This window comes from Schistocerca piceifrons, chromosome 8, assembly GCF_021461385.2.
Source record: "Schistocerca piceifrons isolate TAMUIC-IGC-003096 chromosome 8, iqSchPice1.1, whole genome shotgun sequence".
NCBI lineage: Eukaryota > Metazoa > Arthropoda > Insecta > Orthoptera > Acrididae > Schistocerca > Schistocerca piceifrons.
This window is the reverse complement of record NC_060145.1, coordinates 69475633-69501077: the sequence shown is the minus strand read 5'-3', so window position 1 is coordinate 69501077 and position 25445 is coordinate 69475633.

Sequence of the window (25445 nt, the reverse complement as noted above, 5' to 3'; positions counted from 1 at the left end):
GTAGCAAACTTACAGGAGCAGCTCTAGTTCCAGGCGCGGTCGCTCGGCCGCGGGGAGCAGCACCTGTCAGATACCGACCGGCGCAGATTCTGTGAGTGACTCACGCTCTTAAACGTACGACATGACGCCGTATGGCCGTGCCACCAAATTCATTGATACTAGCACCAGTACATATTACCCGTCCTCAAGGAATTGAGTCCTACAGGGTCAGAGAATGCTCTTATATGGAGAACATCAAGTTGAGTTTAAACTTCCGGGCATACGGGCCGTTGTTAAGTAAGACTATCCACCGACATTTCGACCATATTTATAGAAGACACATGCGGAGATAAATCGGCAGCTGACACTTGCTATAGCAGCTACCGAATTTATACAGCTGTGTAGAGGGCACGTCACGTGATGCCAGATGCGTGATTATCTCCGGATCGTGGCATCGTTCTCGATTAAAAGTAATCGATTGTAACTTTTTTGGCCTACGTTATTGTCTACATTTCGTTTAATATAGCTCTCTCTTCTTATTTCCCACTATTATCATAGTGTTTATGAATTATTACTGCTCTTGTTTTACATTATGTCTTCATTCGGTCCCACTGTATCATCTTTATGTCTGTATAGTTGCGTCAGCAACGCATCGAAGATGAAGCGATCAAATAAAAAAGTATTGTGCAACGGGGACTGAAAAATAAACGATATATTAAAATTGATTTGAAAATCAATGCAGTTGCTGTTCTCTCACGACGAAAATGACGGATATTGTGAATTACAACTGCGTTTGTATACAGGCGCGCATGGTAGTTGTCTTGGTTAAACTGCTAGTCTCACGAATCTCATGGTCCCCACATTGCACAGCATTATCCACTAAGACTGACATAACTTTCCTCAGACCGACAGTTGCTGTTATTGAAACGTCGCCTTAAAAAAATTATACATGACTGTCCTTAAACTGACACACAATATTTTTAGCGCAACGCAATCTGACTTTCAAAAATCCCTACAAAAGAATGGCCCTGACTAACATTAACCTATACCTTTCACAAATCACTTACCTCACAAAAATCTTCGTTACTCAAGCTACCGCAATACAGCGAGCGCCACTACTGCCAGCTAAATAACAGATTCAAACTACGGAAGGCACTAACTACTGATGGGCATAGTTAGCAAATGAAAGATTTTAATAGAGAACAAACAATGTATTTACCTCAATAGTGTTCAAAAGTCATAATGTATATAGCAGTTCATGATATCCAGTATTGCAAATTTCAAAACTCCGCCATCTCTCTCCTCACATCCACCACTGCTGGCGGCTCACCTCCGACTGCGCAACGCTACGCGCTGTTCACATCCAGCTGCCCAACACTACAATGGCTGACAACAATGCAAACTGGCCACAGACTGCTCACAGCACAGCCAGTGATTTTCATACAGAGCGCTACGTAACGTTGCCAATAAGAAAACATAAACAGCCTACTTACATAATGTTCGGCTAAGCGAGTGTTAACTCGTCTTCCCCTGGTTCCAGTGTACGTTTGAATATAAGAACTCGAAACGTTACACACTCCAGCTATCGCTAACGGATGCCGTGCAACTCTTGCAGTTCTCGGGTATACTTTTATATTTCACATGGACTTAAAAATAGTTTGAACTCCATGTTTGGCGAAATCTTTTCCGAAGTCGTCTGTTTCCTTGTTAAGGAATGGGAAGAAAACGTTCCCCATGCAAACCAGTAGTTTCTTATCCGTTCAGGCTTTGTTTCTTCTTTCACATAGAACTCGTTCCATACCCTTACTGGAGTAACGATTGCGCCTGTATAGTGAAGTCATACGAAACTGTAAGTTCATGGTTATTTTAAGAGAAAACAGGAGAGAGTTAAATAAAAAGCATATGGACGTCGACCGAATCAACAGATTGATTGATTTCTTTTAATCGAGAACAATGTCACCAGCCGAAGATAATCACACATTCGACATCACTAGACAAATATAGGTACCCACTACACAGTTCTGTAAATTCCGATAACGCCTGAGATTTCGAGAAACAGTGGACGATTTATCTCCGAAGATATCTGCCGCAGATGAGTATGAAGCGCCGTTGAACAGTTTTTCATACCGACCGCGAACTCTCAGGCGAAAGTTTTAATTAAAGTAAGTCTTCAGTGGGTTGTTACAGAGAAAGGGAACTTCTTAATTTTTTGTGAGAGTTGATCGTTTTCTCCCTTTAATCATCCTCACCTCTGAAAAACAGCATCAGTTTCTCCCTCGTTTTGTGCTACCCTCAGGTGGTGAGTTTCACTACCTCACGGATTCAGTGAGCAGTATTGGTCAAGTATTTTGTCCAGCTGCTCAGTTTAACGCCAAGGTAGTCACACTAAATTTATATTCATCAATATATCACTCTACCATTCCGCTAATACCGTACCATCACTTTCAAGTATTTGTGGTATTATTTTTCTCTGTTCACCCTACGTATCACATCACTGCTGACTGTAATGTGATAATCAGTGTCTCACAAACACTCACTGAAAATTTTATCAGCCGCCAAGAAAATTTCGTTAGGAATAACCGATATCTGTGAAGTAACAATCCAAGTATGACAAATTCTCTACCGTTTAAAATAAACGTGTAGAAATCACAACTACCAATTGTCTGTTTCAACAGTTTGGATCGATGAAATAAATAAATGCAAAGAAAACATATCAACATTATGGCATTGCCATCTTCCAAGACTAGAGACATAAATATTCTCTATGTTTGCATTAAAAATGTTCGTCCAATAATGGAAAATATTCCACGTGTTCAAATAGCAAATTACTCTCTCTCTCTCCCCCTCCCTATCTCCCCCCCCTCCCTCCCCACCTCTCTCTCTCTCTCTCTCTCTCTGACACACACACACACAAGAAATACAAACATACAACTCACACACACAATTTAAAGTTGTATAATCAGTAAATCACAATAGTAAACCTCATTTAATACCTTGCGATTTGCAGTTCATGAAATTAGTTACATGCAGTGGTAACTTAAATAGTAGCGTGATGCGTACTATTTAGGAATAATTATTGTTGATTGTAAGTAAAGCGGACATAAAAATGTGCGAAAATTATAATTTCAAAAAACAAGTGATGTACGTATTGATAGTCAAACGTGAAGGATTTTAGAGATGCTGTAGACTACAATTCGTAGAAAAAAAGGCATATTGACGCAAATGAGGAATATTTAATCTTTCCTTTATCAAGCGTAATACGAAAAAGAATAAAATCTTATTGCAGTTTGTACCGACTGCTTCAGTCATTGTTTAATAATTCATGCCGTTCGTTGATAGACTATGGTGATGCAATTAAAAAAGGCGAGGTCCGTTCGGCGTTTTATGACCCTGGTTTTTATTCTCAATCAATCATTGCTTGTAACCGGAAATAGAATTATAGTACTGCTAATTTTCCGTAATTCCTTACACCCTCTATTGTTTTATGCCTCATATATGTTACAGAGTCAAAAAACAGCTCATAATTTGTGAAAACGTACTGTAAGGTTGCTGTGATGCTTCCAGGGAACAGACTCTAGGCAGCTGTCTTCAGTAGTTCTCTGAACAATGCTGAATAGCCTTACGGAAATAATTAAATGATATCTTATTTTATGCTATCTAGTGAAGTATTTTATAGTACGCGTAAATGATGACACTAAAAGACAATGCCAAAAAACAACGCAAAACCTTGATAAGTCGATTTAGAGATACGTCTGAACAAACTAGGCTACCCGTCTGCGCGTTTTGTTGGTTGTTAGCGGCAGTTGCTCATGAAAAATTAAAGACTTTGAAAACTTCTGATTTATCAGGGCGATGAGAAAGTGGTTTAGTCTCTTGCTGTATACAGGGAGTCCACGGGAAATGGTGGGCCAACCTGCCAGTATGGGGACGTGCTCCCGACATCTACCAAATCTACTCGGACCAACACAGTATGCCACTCAGTTCAGTATGGAATGTTGGCCAGTGTGCGAATTCAGGCAGTGGAAGAGTTTTGTCGTCAGCAGAGAGTTGTGGTGGTGTAACCGTGATACGCCGTGGAAGAGACTGCCAATTCTGTCTTCCAAACAGAAAGAAAATCAACGTGCAGCGTAAAGGACCTCAAATGACTGTTCCAAGACCGAAAATTGTCCAAGTAGTCCGAGTAGCTCTGCAACGAAGCTCACAGCGATTTGTCCGTCGCCATTCTAACACATTACAAACGTCTTTGCCGAGGAAAGTGAAACAGCAGTTAAAGTTTCGTCCTTACAAGCTGCGAATGGCTCAGCAGTTATGGCCGGGGAATAAACTGAATAGGTGCTATTTCTGAACAACAGAAACGAGCCAGGATGACGCATTTCTGACAAATCTTGTGGTTTCTGGTGAGGCAAACTTGCAGTAAGTGTCAATAACGAGTGCTAAGTGGCTGTGATTAACGGTTTCTCCATTTTACAACTGCAAGGACGTGGGTGTGTAAACACAATGTGGTTTGAGCAATAACGGGCTACAACCGATAAAACTCCTAATTAAATGTTTACGCCAAGGAGCCAATTTCGACATCGATTATTGACACGATTTGGTGATATACTATGTACGGTGATCTTCCAGCCCCAGATATTTTTTCTATCTTTCCATCTCAAGAACATAGCTTCATTTTGAGACGACCCACAATAATGATGAGTTGAAAGTCGCAATCTAAGGCACAATTTTAAATAAATATAATTATGTTTCTGGATCCAGGTGTGCGATTCTGAAGAATTTACTAAATGCCACTATGCACTTATTTCCTTGGTGTGAATGGTAGAGTACCTTGACTTTGTAACAGGACATCCTCCTCTAACATTACTTTTCCTCAACGGTTGTTGAAGATACTGGTATTATTTTTGGAATTTTGGACAGGTCAATATTTTCTCACCTCTTTTTCTGAAAACTTTCATATAATTATATGCACAATATATTATATTTCAACCTAAAATTTATGAAAAGGAATTACTTTATTTTCGATGTTACAGTAGATAAGTACTAGCTCTGAATGTACAGTTAAAATAATTTTTTTATAAACGTTGAAATTAAGAATTATTTGGCACACTTAAAATTTCTATTATTATTTACGCGTTCTGGTACTGATTACTAAGTTTATTTCTGGATTCATTTACGAAATAATAATCGAAATTAATAGAAATTCATTCGTTAGGAGAAATTGTAAACCCTTAGGAATGTGGTCATTACTGCAGAGTGAAGTAGTAGTAAGCATGTCTCTGATGTCATCGGGCGTATTTTTGTATTTTGGACAAACAATGTAATTTCGGCTTTGTTAATGTGAAAATTCAATAGACTGTATGATATAATAAAACGTGACAAAATATATTTACGTAACTACAAAAATTCTGTGACAACAATCTTCAAATTTATTTAGATCAAATCAACCGTAAGGACCTAAAATGTGAGAATTTCAGCTTCAAGAATTAGACAACTAGCCAACTCTATACGAAAAGCTAAGTAAACTAGAAAGTTTGTTGTTGTTTCCCTTCTCTCCCATTTTTCATAAGAGACTTTGCTTATTGTGGACAATAATTGGAATTAGGAAAGAGGGGAGAGATTACAACTTCCTTGGCAGACAAACTTTTCTCAAGAAATGATTGTGGACATAATGAGGAACTTCTGCCAACGTCTGCAGCAGCACATCGCCAATAATGTAAGCCGTTTTTGTGCAGCACTTTTTAAGAAACAAACTATAGTTTAGCTTTTCAGTAGGCTAAACATGAAAGTTTTCTACGTCCCATGGACCATGCTGTACAATGCGCAGAAATGCGTACGGAGTGTTGAGGCGCAAATTCTAATTTCCTAAAAGCAATTAGTGTAAAACTTTAGAAAGTGCGTTCAACCAAAATGTAAAATTGCAATAACTGAACCTCAATTTCAGCAATATATTCTTGGTAACAAATCTTCCACTGGCACATAATTGAAAAATCTCCTCTCCCCCCAGTAATTATTTATGAAAGCCAAAACACGTTTTATTTCGTTAGACATAAGAAAAAGAATTGTAAATTTAATAGCCTGCAACCGGTTAACGGAGAAAATAAGAAAAATCGTTATTCCTCCAGGTTTCCTGTATTATGAGATTAATTAAGCCTCGAAATCATCACGCTGAAGTAGTGATATAGGAAGCAGAAAGAACTGCATATAAAATGTAGAAGACTACTGGTGGAATTTCTATGGCGATATTGGAAAATGAAGAACACTTTCCTTAATGCATACTCGTTGCAGATCAATTAAACTAAAACCAAATTTCCCATACGTATATTTCTGCGTGTTACATTGAACACAGTTTCACCTCCTGCCACTGCAAGTATCCAAAGCTGCATGCATAGTGACATCTAAGCGTAACGAAAGGCATTTGTCTGTAAGGCATTTGTCTGTATTCTGTGTACTTCGGTTTTTTTTCTTGCTCCAATGGCGTGTGGAATACGGGAGAAAAGTTTGCTTGTAACCATCTCAGCATGCTTCTGTTAGCCCCAGTTTACCTTCATAAACTCTATACGAATTACACATTGTTATTTCCAGGTATTTATGTCACAAGACGAACTACAGCCGTCGTTCTTTATGCGATCACGTTCTTACATATGCAGTTGTTAAAGCTCTGTATGGGAAACGTGACATGAAAGACTTATATAATTATCGTCAAGTTACTGACATCGTTTTCCAAAATATTCGAAACAGTAGTGTACTCAAGAATACTCTCATATTTGCGTAGATACAATTTACTTATGAAATCGTAGTTTGAATCCCAGAGGAGTTGCTCGCTTGGGAATGGCGCTTATACATTCGCTCACCAGGAATTACAAGCTTTAAGTAATGAAATATGGTCAGCTGTTATTTTCTATGATCTTCCGAAAGCATTTAACTGTACAGAACAAGTCATGGTCTTAGAAAGACTGAGGTGTTATCGAATTAATGACATTACCCACAACTGGTCTAAGTCGTACTTGACGTACAGAATCAAAAAGCTGTGCTGAATAATTCAAACGGTGTAGGAAAGGTAAAACGTTCTACCAACTGGCAAGAAATCCAAAAGGGCGCCTCACAACATCAGAGACTGTTAATGATGTTTTTCTAATAATAATCTAATGGTACTATCTCTTAATTTTGAGAAAATTTTAAATCCTTATGTCCATTACACTCAATTTTATACAGCAAATAGAGCCATACCAGTGACTGCTGTACATATTACTAAGCTTGTCAATCCGTTAAATTCAGCTGCTTCGTATCTTTGCATGATTGCTAGTCTCGGCAACAAACGAATCAGCTTCCTTACACTTTTTCGTATTTCCAGTCTGTAATGTCTTATGGAATATTTTTCTGGGATAACTCGTCACTCATAAAGAAAGTATTGATTGCTCAATACATAGCACTAAGAACAAAATGTGGTCTTCATATAGACATCTCTTCAAGGAGCTAGGCTATTAACAATAGCATCACAATGTATACACTATGTGATCAAAAATATTCGGACACCCTCAAGAACATACGTTTTTTATATTAGGTGCATTGTGCTGCCACTTACTGCGAGGTACTCCACTGGAAGTACTATGACAGTTAGGCGGGAGGTGAGAAAACTTGGATTTCGTGGTCGAGAGGCTACTCATAAGCCACACAACACGCCGCTAAATGCCAAACGACGCCTTGGTGTAAGGAGCGTAAACGTTGGACGATCGAACAGTGGAAAACCGTTGTATGGAGTGACGAACCACGGCACACCATGTAGCGATCCGATAGCAGGGTGTGCGTATGGCGAAAGCCTAGTGAATGTCATCTGCCAGCGTGTGTAGTGCCAACAGTAAAATTCGGAGGCGGTGGTGTTATGGTGTGGTCGTGTTTTTCATGGAGGGGGCTTGCACCTCTTGTTGTTTTGAGTGGCACTATTACAGCACAGGCCTACATTGATGGTTTAAGCACATTCTTGCTTCCCACTGTTGAAGGGCAATTCGGGGATGGCTATTGTATATTTCAACACGATCGAGCACCTGTTCATAAAACGCAGCCTGTGGCGGAGTGGTTGCACGACAATAACATCCCTGTAATGGACTGGCTTCTACCGAGTCCTGACCTGAATCCTATAAAACACCTTTGCTATACTTTGGAACACTGACTTCGTGCCAGGCCCCACCTACCGACATCGGTACCTCTTCTCAGTGCAGCACTCGGTGAAGAATGGGCTGCCACTCCTCAACAAACCTTCCAGCAGCTGACTGAACGTGTGCCTGCGAGAGTGGAAGCTGTCATCAAAGGTAAGGGTGGGCCAACACTATGTGGAATTCCAGCATTACCGATGGATGGCGCCACGAACTTGTAAGTCATTTTCAGCCAGGTGTCCCAATATTTTTGATCACATAGTGTAAATTGACTAACGAAATTTATCATATAGAATCTGTTACTATTTGAGAATAATAATGACGTTTACTTACAACGCTAGAGAAAAAATAAGCTTTATTACCCGTTATGAAAGCTGTCAATGGCTCAGAAAGAGTTCAGTACCAGCACTAATATTTTTGCAGAATAACAGAAAAGACCCGACAGATAGAAAAAAGTTAGTATTAAATCGAATTTAAATCATCTCTCCTGGAGAACTCCATCTATTCCATGGAGAAATTTCTGTTTCAGAACTGGTAGCCTCGAAAAAAATGCAATGTGTAGTTACGTGGGAGGAACTTAAAAATAATGCGTCAGTATTAAGAAGGAAAACACTTCCTTATGTTCTATGTTTTCCTCTTAAAGTTGTTATTACGTTGCGCCAAGCACCGACGGCAAATTCAGCTAATATTAAATAGTGTGTTTATTAATGTTGTCATTAAACTTGTATACATATCCCGTAAACAGACTCGATTCACACCATTTTGATGAAAGGATCTTTCAGATGACCTATGGAGTATGTAATTAACTAAGTGATTTACTTTTAACGAACTGGAAAACCTCACATTTTTCCACGTTACAATTGAACAGTTAATCTGTCACTCGCCTGACAGTTTTTCACGATGTAAATTGATATTATTTTATGTTCCATTGGATGTCATTTTCCGATAGATAACTGTGTCATCTGGCAGTTGAATAACACGATTTCTTACATTAATGTATAATATGGATAGCAATGGTTCTATTACAGTTTTCTGGGGCACGTGAGGTATTAAATTTTTATGTGTATGGGTAACTCTGCATTCACAGTTAGGGTTGCATCTTTTTCGGCAGTTATATAGAAGTCTTTGGCAGACGACATGAGCACAGCGCAGTATGACAACCAAGCCACTGTTACTCCACTTCTTCACCAGAAATTTTAGCCAACTATCTGCTTTTTCCGAGTTCGTGTTCCCTCTGTCTCTCACTGTTTAATATATACCTCAACAAAGACATGGAACAAAGGCTGCTTTATAAGAATGTAATTTGCTAGTGATAACTAGAGGAACAGAGATGAGCGCTGATAAAAGTGTGAATGTTAAAGACCATACTCAGGCTACTATTAAATCTATGTAGAAAATTAGTTGCATCCACAGTCTAGAGTTAGGAGTGCAGTGCTAACATATCGTGCAAACGTGGCATGAAATATATCAGCAATCTGAAATGTACAAACGTCGTTAAGTGTTTTTAATACTAGATCTCTACATAACTACCGTCTACAAAAGAAAATCACAATGTTCTGACAGCAGAGAATGAGAAATCAGATCTATACATTACGCACCAGTATACAATACATTCACAGTGAAACACGCCTTAGCAATGAAGTTACTCTCCAATTCCGAAACTTTGTTTTAATATGATGTGAATGTACTCCCAAGAAATCTTCAGAGTAACTGGCGACATGGGGTTTGAAAAATGTGACTTGTAAACAGCCTGTAGTTGACTTTTGCAACTAATCAGATGAGCACAGAACTGATGCATACTATGCGATTTTATTAAACAATTCACTGGAAATTATACAGGTGATGTAGCTGCATTTTATAAAATTCATCTTTGTAGTTCCTTTGGAAACAGACTGAAGGGCACCGAAATTAAATATTAGTATCCATACTAGTATCACAAATGTAAAGACTGGCCAAATGATATTTCCTCGTGTAAGTGTAAGTAAATTAGTAGTATCTACAGACAGCACTGCTAACTGTGTAACAATAAATAATTCAGTGACGTATTTAGAATTTCAGATTTCACCGTGTGTATGTTTTGAACTCGTTTCGTTGCTAAATGTATTCTATTTATTTAAAATAAAATTCTATGCCACTGAGACACGTTTCGAGGAAGGAGACCATCATATTAATTCTTTGCAGATTTGTGCCAAATAAACTTTTAAATTGCCCTATGAATTATGCTGAAAAAAGTGAACCACAGGTGTCGATCAATGAATGTAAAAGATGACTTAGTTAATTAAAAAATTTTACACATCCCTAACACAACTAAAGACTTTTGTCTAATCACTGTCACATCATTTTGTGGTCTAGGAGCCTGTGAGTTTCAGGTATATGATGCTTCAGAGATTAGACAAAAATTTTAGTCATGTCAAGCTGGTGTAAAATATGTGAATTGAATAAGGCATTTTTATCTCATAAAAATCTCTTTTACATTTGCTGGCCCAGACCCATGGTGCATTTTTCGTCAACAGACTTCAAGAGACAGTACGATTTAAGAGTTTATTTGGCAGGAATGAACATAAACAAAAAAATACTGTCAGTTGATTTTTATGTCGAGCCTATGCAAATACTTTATTGCACTGATTTTGTCAGGGCCTCATTTTATTCCTGCAGATGATATTATCTGCTCAAGATATTTAATTCTGTACCTCAAAAACTTCTTTTTATATTGGCAGTTACCCACTTCAAAAAATTTCTGTATGTTTTCTTCTAGCAAATCTACTTTTTTTATCGGTATGAATGGATGTTAATATGTTGTCAATGTATACTGTAGTCCTGTCAAGTAGTTCAGGACCTAATTAATTATCTGGTGTGTTTATGAGCGCCCCTGAAGCTATATTTAAACCAAATGTTAGTACACAAAATTGACAGCCTCGCCATCTGAAAAGAAAGGCTGTATACTTCCTACATTTCTTAATAAGACCCATCTGCCAATAGGAACTTCTTAAATCTAGGCTAGTAAGATACTTGACTCCCTGTAATTTCTGAACTTGTTCATTCAAGATTTCTGGTGGGATTCTTAATGGAACAACGATCTTCTGAATTTCCCACAGATTTAACTCCATACAGACATTACCATCAGATTTCGCCACAGCTAGTAGTGGACTACAGTAAAGTGACATGGAAGGTTCAATTGTCTGCCACTCAGCATTATTTTTTCATTTTGTTTGTGACAGCTGCCCAGGTGGAATATGTGTTGTCGCAGTAGACATCAAGGGGTTTACTTCCACACTCTTCTGATATATTTTATAATACAAGATTTATTTCAATGTACATGTACATACTTCAACAATAAATCTTTTAATTCTGCTTGTTGTAGTGTATCAATAAATGTGAATTATGCTATATTACCTTTCACCAAATTCTCAATTTCTTCAACCTGACAACAATTTGAAAATGTATTTCTGATTTGTTCAGTTTTAATCTTAGACAGACAGACTTACTCTTAAGGTCTGGCAGTATTTATCATGCTCCACATTGGTTTTTATTAAATTGATGGCAATCTTCTAGCTATAAACTGATGACAGGCTTCCCAGCTATTAATGCCGAAAAATAATTTCATGAAGAGAAGTCAATTATTGCATCCTCCTCTCATAGAAAATCAGTGCCTATAATATTGTACCACTGCTCTCCTCATAATTAGGAATGGGCATTTTATTACTTCATTTCCTGTCTCTACATCCATCTGGGTCTGCATTTTGACGTTACAAAATTAAATACCAATAGCTCTGGCATTTCTATAGTTCTGTACTGGGTAGGGGAGCATTATTGAAATAAAATAGACAGTAAAATGTTCACCATAACAGTAGGAATGTTCACCATAGCACCAATGTCTAACGTAATAGTAGTCAGCATTCGTCACAATACTGCATGTATTTTTGCCTGTACAATATCTTTATTTTTAACGCAGCAATTGGAATTTTCCATGGTTAGTTCCTCTCAGATATCCACATCTCCATTATGATGTAAGATGTTTAATTTAGCCTCTTGATTGCCCCCTCCTCCAACGGCTTAATCTTTGTAGCCTAATAGTAGCAGTTAGAGTTTTAAAAATGTTAAAATCCTCTCTTTTAAGAAGATTGGTTTAAGGACACTGAGAAATAGAATGGAGGGCTGATAATTAATAATATTACAACATTATATTACACTGCAAGTTATTCAGAATTACACAAGAAGATGAAACTTGTAATCAAAGTGCAACTTATTGCAGAAAGTTTACAGAAATATACTTAAATTTGAATTCACTATTTTTAATAGCCGTCTCCAGCACTCTTAGCTGTTGACCAGTTGAGAAGTTCTTCATATGATGCCGTATCTTCATGTGGAAAATACTGCTTCATCTGCTTCAAAGCTCGCATCTTTTTCTCTGTAATGGAACTGTTGTCGAAGGGTATGCTCATGCTTATGGTGGAGGAACAGGTCATCTCTTATATGTCATTAGGAATATGTGGTTCATTAATCCGTTTGCGTTATTGGGTCCTTTGATATACCCACATCTACCATGCTTGTAAGTAAGGTTGAACAGCGTGCTGACTGCGAAGTTATTCTTTCAGTTCTAGGCTTGCTCCTCGATTCTTCAAAACTGGTGGTTTTTGTAGTGTCTCGTCCGCCAGTTCTTAAAGTCTACAATTTGGGATGCTTTGACTTCTTTTACTAAGAACTTGCCTACTTTACCAGTACTGTAAGTAATGTGCTCTATAACCTGATAGTAAAAATTTTTTAGATAATCGTAAAATCTTTGTCACTTGGTAGAAATGCGTGCTCTCGCATAGGGTAATATTGCAGTAGCTTTTGGAAACAGCCAGGAGATGTAGGCGATAGTAAGGATCTGCAAAGGGAGTGGTTCCTGTTCTACCCAGCACAGTTCTTATAGAAAAGCCTAAGACCTGCATTGCTTTTAGGTACAGACTTCATTAGCGCCATTTCTACAATTCCCTCCATGGTAAACATAATATGAGTTAGTTTTTTTTAAATATAAACACAGAAAAACATTCATAGTATGTTTACTTAAACGAAATAGTTCCTGTACTGGCACGTTCGCCAGAATGAAGTATTGCATGTAATCAAATGGTACAGATAACACATGTCTCCTTTGCTCCATCTGATGCTTCGTAGTTGAGTTCTTTGTAAAACTTTTTACTTCTGCGGTGATTTATGAACAGTTCTGCAACCACCGTTTATTTTGATACGTCACTGGGATGTGGATATTTAAGTTTTAACTTTAACTCTTCAGAGATACAGCAGATATCTACCTGTGGACTTCCAAATCGATAGCCAAAATTGTTCCTTAAGACATTCCAATAAGATTCATAGGTTACTTTACTCTCTGGATGCTTCTCTAAGGACAATTTCCACGTCGGTTTCACATTTACGTCTACACTAAGCATATATACCTTTTCAACAGTGTAATGACTTTCTTGTTCGCATGCTGCAGCTTCAACAGAAGATTCTAGGCTATGTGTAACCTTCCTACCTCTCCTGTAGTTTCCCAATGAGCATAAGCTGTTTTATTCCCCGTACTCGTTTCTCACCAATGTTAAAAGCTGAGAGGAAAGCTCTCACGTAAACCTTTTCACGTGATGCACCAACCAACACCTGAATGTTCAAAAATGACTCTGACATCTAAGGTCATCAGTCCCCTAGAACTCAGAACTACTTAAACCTAACTAACCTAAGGACATCACACACATCCACGCCCGAGGCATGATTCGAACGTGCAATCGTAGCGGTCTCGTCGTTCCAGACTGAAGTGAATAGAACCACTCGGTCGCACTGGCAGGCGGCAAATATGTTGACAATCTCTGCTTGACCTCTTGGTAACCTGTTAATACTTGAAGAACAAAGTCCCGCTCGTTCTTATTAGGAATACAGTATAAGTCAAAAAAAAGTCTAAGCATTTTCTCGCTTCTATTACTTCCAAACATTTCTCAATACATATGAAGAAAATAAATAAAATTTATTTCAGAAAAATGAAAGGGATTTGCTTTTTCTTGCTGTTGATATTTGAGGTTATGTTTGTGATAGCACAACAGAATGTGTTGCGCTATTTGTTTTTTGTTATTTTTCGTAACAATCGTTTCAGAATAAAAGGACGGTAAGAGATACATGCTAAATAAAAAGAAAGATTAGCTTACCCGCAAGAGAATGAAAGGTTTTTTTAACTTCTGATGTGTTCTCTCTCTGATTAACATAATCTTCACTCTTCAGTCGATCTGTTTTTATTTTGTTGCTTTTGTAACCAGAAAGATTTCTTCCTCTCTTTCTTTTACTACTTACATCCCCAGTATCATTTGTAATACCTACATCATACGACATTCTTCAGGTAATAAGATTTATGAACAGAAAATACACTTCCTCCACAAAATGTCGGTTGTCATTCGCTCTTCAGCTGTTTCCATAGGGAACTGTTCATTTTTAAAAGGGCATACGTCAGTGAAAACGGCCAGATAAAAATTATTGTGAACTTCCTTTTCCCGTTACTGGCCATACAATAACATTATTTGAACCCTTTTAAATAGAAAGAACAGACTATCTCCGTGTTAGCCAAGATGCGGAAAACATTGAAATGATAAAAATGATGACTTAAGTCCTTTTAAAAAAGATCGATTCAAGTATCCAACGCAAAATGATTAATAATGTAACGAAAGTAGTGGGAGCATATCAATGTGGACTGAGGTGTATAGGTATAAATGTATTTATTTCTGCTTCTTTCAAGTTTATTAACTGGAAAATAGCATAAAGTAGCGTTTACACGTTAAAGCTAGTGAACTTAGGAAAATACTAAGGACACAAGTGGAAAGACGAGAAAAGTTTCATTTTACCTGATATATTCTACATATGTGTAGAGTCAGATTTTAAGCAAGTATGCGAATTTTCGTAACGACAATTTCGTAACGACAGTGTGAGGGCATAAAAGGGCGGCCGCACCTTGGCCAACTCTGAAATATTTTCGCGGGTTCATGAGGGAAATGGATTTGCGATATTTACTCGTTGTACAGCGAGGATCTATGAATTGAAAATTACAACAATTTTCATTAATTTACCCATCTCATTAGTTGACGCGATATGCTTCTCTGGTCTTTCAATTTAAAAGCTTTAGTTTTTCCGTTATGTTGGTTCAGGCTAAAGAGGAATCAATGAACTTGGTTTTATTTTGCTTGAATTTTAGTGAATTGTGAACATTATTAATTTTTAACTGCGTAGAAAATTCCGGCATGCATATATTTTATTACTGAACTATTGTGTGGGTAATGATCAGTATATTACGACTAATGCGTTGGTCGGCTCCTAGCTGATACATGAAGCCACATAATTAAAACCAATCACGCATTCAGTAACCTGCGAGCACATAAACCAGCATTCGTCACTTAGTTTATTATTATTAATATTATTACATGTAATATACCCTTACGTTGGTATTATTTGGAATTAACGACTTGTAACTAAGTAAATGAAGGTATGGAACCTCCACGTGGAGAACTATAATTAGTGTTACGGCCGCCATGTTATATTGCTGTTCTGTTTTCGGTGCGGAGCTTCTAAAGTAAATTGCGTTAAAAAATTACTTTTATCGTTTCATTTTCTGACAGAATCACAATTATTCTCGCAGATAACTGCTTTCGATAGAGTTGCTATGCAGGAAGACCGTGCGTGGTTTCATTTTAACTATTTTGCGATCACAGTCATCTCATACTATATAAAACTAATATCGTACTTTCCAGTAGTTTACAGCCAAAGTCCGTTGTCACATAACAATACTGGAAAGTGATTTAAACAAATGGAGGAAAGCCTAAATCGCTTGAAATAAGTGGAAGGAATCATTTGTAAGTTCCAAAATGCTGTTAAGAGTACAGCTGGTACTATGACTGTGAGCAGGGAGTTGAACAAAGTGTGGCACAGTGGTCGAACAGCATCTCATAAGCAACACATTTCGTTGCAGTCGTTGTTAAGCGACGCTTTAGGGAAAGTGTGGTCAACGATCTAGGGCTAGTCTTTTTATTGATTGGCACTTCGACTCCTTTCACACATAAGCCTGCACCAGTAACCCTGCTGGGGAAAGAGGTTTACAGTTCAACGTGAAATACGAACCATGTGTCGATCACGGAAGATCTTCACAGTATTGAGACATGAAGACTAGGTTAAGGGCAGACTGAAAAACTTCCTCGGTTCGATTGGGATCGAACCCATGATCTTTTGGTTTTCAGTCTCGTACTTTGCCACTGGGCCAGGTCCGGTGGTTCATATTTCAAGCGGTCCGCATTTGAATTTTTAGTGGTCCCCTTAAAATGCTCAAGTTCCATATCTTTATCCGTCTGCTCTCTAAGAAAACAAAAAAGGGAAAGAACTGTGCACCACGAAGAAATTATCCGAATAGCACAGAAATCGGTAGCTGCGATGTACCTGTACAGGCAAACAAATTATTTCAGAAAGAGAAAGAGCTACCAAATTGAGCAAGTCAGTAATGCGGCGGTCTACCCCTGATACATGTGCAAGCAGTTACTCTCCTTGGCATTGTTTAATAGCGTTGCAGGACGCCTCCTGCGGTATATCGTGCGAAATTCTATCGAACTGGCGGGTTAGGTCGTCAAAATCCCGAGCTGGTTCGAGGAACCTGTCCATAATGCTCCAAGCGTTCTTAATTGGGGAGAGGCCCAGCTACCTTGCTAGCCAAGATAAAGCAAGTCCAGCATTACTTTCAATAAAGGGCAACAAAACGGGGCGTGAAATACCGTTGACGTTCCGGTGTGCTGTAAAGGTGGCGTGAATGACACGCAAATGGGACCTGCTATGGAAAGAAATGGCATTCCAGACCAAGAGCGCTGGACGTCGGACCTTTTGGGGACGACAGTCAAGTTGGCATGTCAGCGCTGACCACGGAATTTCCAGAACCGTCTTCGGCGTGGAACTCATTGACTAGAGTAGAATTATCTTCAGTGATGAGTCCCCCTTCGAAAAGAGCCACGATTGCCAAAGAAGACGCGTCTAGAGATGCCCTGGACAGCGGAGGGTTACCAACCTGGCTGTCGCCCACCATACGGCGCAGCAACCAGGAATTCTGGTCTGGGGTTCCATTTCATTTCATAGCAAAACCCCTTTGGCTGCCATTTGTGGCACCCTCACAGCTCTCCGGTACGTCGACGAGGTTCTCCGCCTCGCTTTGTTGCCCTTCATGGCAAGCCGTCCTGGGCTTACATTTCACCAAGATAGTGCCCGCCCGCACAGGGCGTGAATTTCTGATGCTTGTCTTCGTGCTTGCCAAACCCTGCCTTGGCCATCAAGGTCGCCGGGTCTCCCGCTCATTGAGAACATTTGTAACATTATGGGCGTGGCCCTCCAATCGGCTCTAGATTTTGACAGCCTAACGCGGCAATGGGACAGAATTTGTCATGATATCCCTCAGGAGGACATCTAGCAACTGTATCAATCAATGCCAAATGGAATAACTGTTTGCATAAGGGCCAGAGATAGATCAGTGAGTTATTCACTTGTTTATTTTGTAAAGTTCTTCCCTTTGAACAAATAATCCAATTTTTCGGAAAGTGTAATCATTTCTTTGTCTGTAAAATTACATCAAATTTACCGATTTTCGTGTCATTCGGATAATTCCATCATGATGCGTCGGTTATTTTTCTTTTTTCGTCTTAGAGAGTACGTACTCCACAAATCTGTACGATATCTGTGCTTGCAATTATTATGAAAGACATCAAAATGCCTACTGAAATAGGCCCTATGTTTCTGTAAATGCTGACGCACTAAGGTAGTATTACAAAGCAATCAGATATCTTATTCTGTGAATATCATAGCACAGGCAGCGCTTAATTCGCACAACGGTTAAATGGGCATGGGGAATGGTTAATTCACTTCAGTGACTTAATTTTGCAACAAATGAACTACTATTTAAAAAGCACGAGAAAGTTTAATGTGTCACACCTTTCGGACAAAACATGTGCGCTGAGCATGCTTGGCTCATAAACTTGATTCTAACTATCTTTCTACATGAACCTAAAAACATTCAATATTAAAAGAGCATCGGCTGGAAGACAAAATAGGACATGCTGCTCCCTAGACCTCGATATAATCTTAACTTTCAGAACGTGGAGGAATATTACTAAGTGCATTCAAAAAGAAACGAACAGGAGCCGGTAAACGGCTCGTCGTGTTATTGTGTCGTCCCTATAAGACCACTGAGGCTCCAACCTCGCGGCTGGAGGGACATGGGCGCACACCCAGGTGACGACAGAGAGATCAGGCGCACGCATCGACCGTTCACTGCACACAGTGGTGCTGGAAACGGAGAAATGGTGGCTTCAAAAGAAGAGCAAAGGGATGTCTTGCGTTTCTTGAAAATGGATGGAGTGCAGGGAACGCAAATCCTTCGAAGAATGGCGCAGGACTATGAAGACCACTGCATGTCCGTTGCGAGGTCAAGACGTGGCACAAGAGATTCAACGATTGACGCCGATGTCGCACAACCGGAGACACCAAACTGATGCAGTTGTCTGGCATGGATGCCCTCATTACTGAACACTGGTGTGTTATGATGGCAGCCTAAGCTCCAGTGGTAGGATTATTCATCGATATTACAACGGACTTGCATTGCTCTTGTAACAACAACAACGCTATACTATTGTACATATAACAAATTTTTCTGGTTTTCGATAAATTAGTGTAATCGATGTTCTGATTTCATTTCTTTTTTGTTTCGTGCCATTGTGTTAAAGAAACTGTAAACAATTTTTAGATGTGAATATTAATGTTTATGTCTAATTTCAAGCAATACTATAACAGAATTGAAATGTAAGAAACGTTGGAACTATTGTAAGATGTTAAAGTTGTAATTGTGCGCCTGGTCCATACGTAGGCAATTTATTTAAATATGTAGAATGCAAAACCTCTGGTGAATACCCTGTCTGTAGGGGAGCGGTAAAAGGTGGATGGCAGGTGAGCGCGGGAAAATACACACGGGCGCGGTGCGGCATAACGGGCTCAGCAGTAGTAGTCGGAGTTGGGCATCGGTCTGAGAAACATGTTCTGGATCGAGGAGGCTCTCCTGGAAAACGTGATTTCGTTGAGCCTCGGATGCGCCGTTTCCGACGCCTATACAGCATGGCAATATTCCATAGGCACTAAAAGGAAAAGTATTGCGACGCTATGAAGAAGTAAAGTGCCGATACTTCAAGAGCCATTGCTGTGATTGTATGTGCGCTTTGTGCCTCGCCATCTCGCCGCCTGCCGACCGCCTCATCGATACAAACAGGTTGAAACTTTTAGTACTGTATTCGTGTGGACCAGTGTTACTTTTGTTACATTCTGTTCAATAACAACTTAAATTTTACCAGAACTGCCCTATCATTTAATTGTTCTCACAACTAACCTAGACAGGGTCCTTTCCACATGTTGTGCAATCCGAGTGTCCCGAAATGAAGATTTAAAGTTTATGTTAATAATAATTACCTGCAGACCTATCTGTGTTAGAATGATGTTTAAAGAACTTTGTTGTTAATGAAATACTGGACGAATAACATAGGTATGACAAAGTTGGAAGATAATTTTGAAACTGAATTAGTAATGAAGTTTAATTATTTTGATACAAAAATAATGTTAGTTAAATGAGCAGGAAATAAGACAATAAGAGTAGTAACTCATATATTGGAAATCTTGAATGCTTAATGCTTCCAATAATTAAAATTTCAATACAGTGATCATAACAGTTTCAGGGTCTCCCCCCCCCCCCCCCTCCTTTCTTTCTTTTCTATTCATTTAAATTCTGAAGTGTACTGAACTGATTTGACCAGCAAAGTTAAAGTCAAGATAAAACCAAAATTTATCAATGTTTTACCAATTTTAAAATTGACATTGTATGTGTGTTTCGGAAGTGCTATTTCTAGGCTAACCTATGCCCGAATTTAATCAGATCAATAGACAGTACGAAATTTGTAGTAAACATTGTAGTGTGATGTAGTGTATTTATGGCTTGTCCACATTAGTACAGAAAGTGAAATTATAAGTTCAGTAGACTTTCGGGTTCAAAAATTTACCATATTATGCAGTGTTATTACGTGTTGTTTTGTATGTACGTACATCAACTTGTACAGGGAAGAAACTTAGTTAATGCCTAATTAGGCTGGCGATCGTATTATTAACAAATTGGTAACATCTGCTGTATTGTTTCTTGTTCGTCCTAACGTGTGGTTACACTCCGAAATTGCTTGACGTATCATTGTTGTTACTGAGTGGGTGTAAGTCCGATTTGCCTCCATTCAGGTACACGCGGTCAACATATTTACCAAAATCCTTTCTTATAAGGTGAAGCCCGTCAACGTACTATAGTACAGGCTTTAAGAGTATCGTGTGCCCATAAGCGCGCGTTACACTCTCCGTAAACTTGTGCCATTCTTCGATGAATTTTCGTTCCCCGCACTACTTCCCCTCTCAGAAAACGCACCAGACCCCTTTGTTTCCTTCTGAAGTTTCCGTTTCTCCGTTTTCAGCACTACGGAGTGAAGCGGACATTCGACACGTGCACGTGTACGCGGTCGCTTTGCCGTCATATGAGTGTGCGCCCAATGTCTCTTTAGCGGCGACTTTGGCCCTCAGCGCTCCTACAGGAACCACATCATCTTCCGTAGGCAACGGTATTACGATCCTTACAGTGATTTTCAGTTTACAGACATCGGCTTGTTTCGGTCTGGAGGCACCTTATATATCCTCGGCTTAATGATGGGAAGAAGCGTGAATAAATATAGGAAAGCTCATACCACTTGATAAATGTTAGAAACCAAACTAAAATCATTTCATAAGAAAGAACACAATCCGTTAAGAAACACTTAGTTACTATATAAATGACAACACAAAGACTTCGGTGACAAAATTGTCATGAAACCACGAAAATGCAACAAATCGTTAGTTGAATGACAGTTTTTTTTTTGCCCAGCTCATTTAATATGCCGCACAGAGAAACAGATTCTGGCTCGCACTAATGGAAACATCATGTCCCACCATACTACTCTCAATGGCTCAGGACGCCAACCTACCGAATTTCAGTTAAAACTGCCTAACCTTCCGTCGCTCAACCGCACAGAAACTCAGGTGGCAGTTCTCATTGTAAGCTTTCACATAAAACCCAATATCGTAATCACGAGCCACTGTCTCTTTCTCCGTCTCTGTGTGTATAAAGGCAACCATGCTTCCTCCTTATAACCACACCACAGCACAAAAATGGTTCAAATGGCTCTGAGCACTATGGAACTTAATATCTATGGTCATCAATCCCCTAGAACTTAGAACTACTTAAACGTAACTAACCTAAGGACAGCACACAACACCCAGTCATCACGAGGCAGAGAAAATCCCTGACCCCGCCGGGAATCGAAATCGGGAATCCGGGCGCGGGAAGCGAGAACGCTACCGCAAGACCACGAGCTGCGGACACACCAGAGCACAGCACTGACCAAAACCGAATAGAACTCCCTAGAACACTGGTGTCCAAACCGCGGCCCACGGGCCACATGCCACCAAAGCAAGTACCAATACGTCCCGAGAAGTAAGATCTCTCACACTATCGAAACAAAAAAGAAAAACATAAAATTCCTTTTACATATAGTTATGATAAACCGAATATTTTCAAATTGAAACTCCCACCATACGATATATATACGTATCTAACTGAAAATATTCCGTTTATCATACCTGCTCATAAAAGAAAGCGCCAAAGAAACTCAAATGGGCATGCGTATTCAAATACAGAGATATGTAAACAGGCAGAATACGGTGCTGCGATCGGCAACGTCTGTGTAAGACAACAACTGTCTGGTGGAGTTGTTAGATCGGTTGCTGCACCCACAACGGCAGATTATCAAGATTTAAGTGAGCTTGACTGTGGTGTTACAGTCAGCGCACGAGCGTTGGGACACAGCGTATCTGAGGTAGTGATGAAGTGGGGGTTTTCCCGTACGTCCGTTTCACGAGTGTACCATTAATACCAGGAGTCCGGTAAAACAGCATATCTACGGGGTCGCTGCGGCCGGAAAAAGATCCTGCTAGAACGGGACCAACGACGACTGAGGAGAATCGTTCAACGTGACGAAAGTGCAACCCTTCCGCAAATTGCTGCAGATTTCAACGCTGGGCCATCAACAAATGTCAGCGTGCGAGCCATTCAGCGAAACTTCATAGATACGGGCTTTCGGAGTCGAAAGTCCACTTGTGTACCCTTGATAACTGCACGACCCAAAGCTTTACGTCTCGCCTGGGCCCGTGAACACCGATTTTGGACTGTTGGTGACTGGATACATGTTGCCTGGTCGGACGAGTCTCGATTCAAATTGTATCGAGCGTATGGGGACAACGTCATGAATTCATGGACCCTGCATGTCGGCAGGAGACTGTTCATGCTGGTGGAGGTTCTGTAGTGCTGTGATCGTGCGCAGTTAGACAGATATGGGACCCCTAATACATCTAGATACGACTCTGAAATGTGACACGTACGTAAGCATCCTATCTGATCACCTGCATCCATTCATGTCCATTGTGCAATCCAAAGGACTTCGTCAATTCTTGCAGGACAAGTCGACTCTCCATACATCCAGAATTGCTACAGAGTGGCTCCAGTAACACTCTTCTGAGTTTAAACATTTCCGATGGCCACCAAACCCCTCAGACATGAACATTATTGAGCATATCTTGGATGCCTTGCAATGTGCTGTTGAGAAGAGACCTCCACCCCCTCGGATTTATAGACAGCCCTGCGGGATTAATGGCGTCAATTCCCTCCAGCACTACTTTAGTCATCAGTAGAGTCCATGCGACGTCGTACAATATTCGTCTTCTTCCAGCATGCCACAAATAAGCCTAAAGATTGGACACCCCTGCTCTGCAACCTTTGTTGGTCGAGATACCGCTCACACCAAAGGGTTTGTTTAAGACAAACCGCTGAAACTGAACAAGGAGTGATTACTGTGGTTAATTCGAAATATCGACCTGTGGGCACATTTTATCATATGACAGATTGCTCGCAATTTCAAGAATGCGTAATACGAGGAAAGTTGAAAGTCTACAATTCTACGATACATCATGGAGAGTACTTCGTATCAATATTAGACATTTTTACCTTACTCCATTTGCGCATGCAGAGAGGAAACATGTGTTTTTTCTTATGTACATGCACTTAAATCTCCCTTATAATATTCTCATGATCTCTGCGCAAGATAGGAGATGTTGGCGGTAGCATATTGGGCGCACTTTATTCAAACAAGGTTTCTCTAACCTAAGGAATGTTGCGACAGCTACGTTGTCTTTGTTCCGAATATTCTCATATCAGTTTCTCAAGCATTTCTGTTACAGCTTATTGTATCGGTCAGCTACAATCCTAGAAACGCGTCTCTGAATCAGTGAATGTCTGTTGTCATGTCTGCTAGACAAGGGTGTAATACTGGAACAATACTAATAACTACTCATAGTAGCGTCTTTTATGTAGTTCTCTTTAGAGACGAACTACACTTCCGTTAGACCATTCCAACAGATACAATTCCTCCATTCATTTTCCGTTACAGTGTTCTTAAGTTATCTGCCGATATCATATCCCTACTCAGTGTTGCTCTAAAATCGTTACAAACGTGTGACGTGCTCAAGACGTTTATCAGTAATCTTTAGTGTTATACTATACTGATGAGTAAAAACCACATGATAACCAGCTTAATAGCTAATTGGTCCACTTCTGCGAGGCGATCTAACATCGATTATGTGACATGGACTAGAAAAGCCTTATGCAGGTTTCCGCACGTACGTCTGAGCACATGTAGCGTACATTACGGGACAGCGGCGTCCAAGATGTGATCCACTGGATTCGAACAACGATAATTTGGTGCCCAACACATCCGTCTGGCTTCACTATTATGCTTTTCAACGCACAGGAGTACAATTGTGACCTCGTGACAAGTAGTGTTATCCTGATGGAACATACCTTCGCCTTCGGATAAGACATGACGCATGACTGGTTGCAGGTTGAGGTGGCTAACTGAAGCCTTCGATTGCTACTGTTAAGTCCCATAGAATCCTGGTTGTATGTCCTTCAAGGTGTAACACTGCCCCGCCGGCCTGTGTCTAAGGTGTGGTGTTTGATCCGTGTGGCCGTTCACCTGGATGACTGCATGTCCGTACAAGAACACCGACGGAGTGTACGGAGAAACGTAATTCATCCGATCGGGCAGCACGTTGCCCTTGATTCACTTCTCAGTGTTTATGATCCCATCACACTGGGCTGTACGATGAGGAATCAAATGAATACCTTAAAAGTTTGATTAAATCTCGACATTGCGCGCCACCGTTGGTAACACCGTGACCAACGATATAAGGAGTGCCCTACCGGAGGCAGCATACTACAGACAATCGAAACGCAGCCACAATACCAGTTCAGAATGGCTGTCCCACTTGCGACCTACACCAAGGAAAAAAAGCGTTCTCTTACACCTTTTCTCAGCAGTGAATGTACGAAACCTACTGAAACCGGTCGATGAATGAATGAATGTCGGTGTCTATCACTGCATCAAGCGTATGAGTGGAGCAGAAAGTTCGAAAATCGCGTGACATCTGTGACGGACGCTCGGCGCCCGGGTCAGGCATACAGCGTTATGACACCAGAACCTAGTGTGGCAGCTAACGTTACCGTGATGAAAACTCTTCGTGCAACGGTAGATGAAATAGCAACAAATCTGAACAGTAGTTATGGCTCCGACATTGCATTATTCGTGAAGTGCTTAAGTTTCTCAAAGTGGTGATGAGATTGCTGGCTTGGTACCTCACTCCAGAAATTAAAGAGCCACGCGTTGACATCTATGGAGATCTTTTGCCACGCTGTGAAGCAGAAGGTGGTGATTTTTTCACGGGAATAATTAAAGGAGATTAACATTGGTACACTAATACCAATCCGAAACAAAGAGAGCAAGTATGGAATGGCGTCATCCCTCATTGCCAAAAATCAAAATTCGGACGCAGCCACCTGCAGGGGAAGTTTCTCTGGCTCTATTTTGGAATCAATCAGGCGCTCTCTTGGAATACTGGAACACTACACGTCTAAGGGAAACAGCAACACCAGTGCGCCATGTTCCAATATGGTACAAAATCTGCTTCGGCCTGTAATAGTAACTACCATGTGTCGTTTAGCAAGATGACAATGCTCGGCCTCATAATCTCCCTGCAACACTTTTAACCACCCACCACTTGCACTCTGATGCTCTACCACGTCCACCACACTCACTGGACCTCGCACCTAGTGATTTC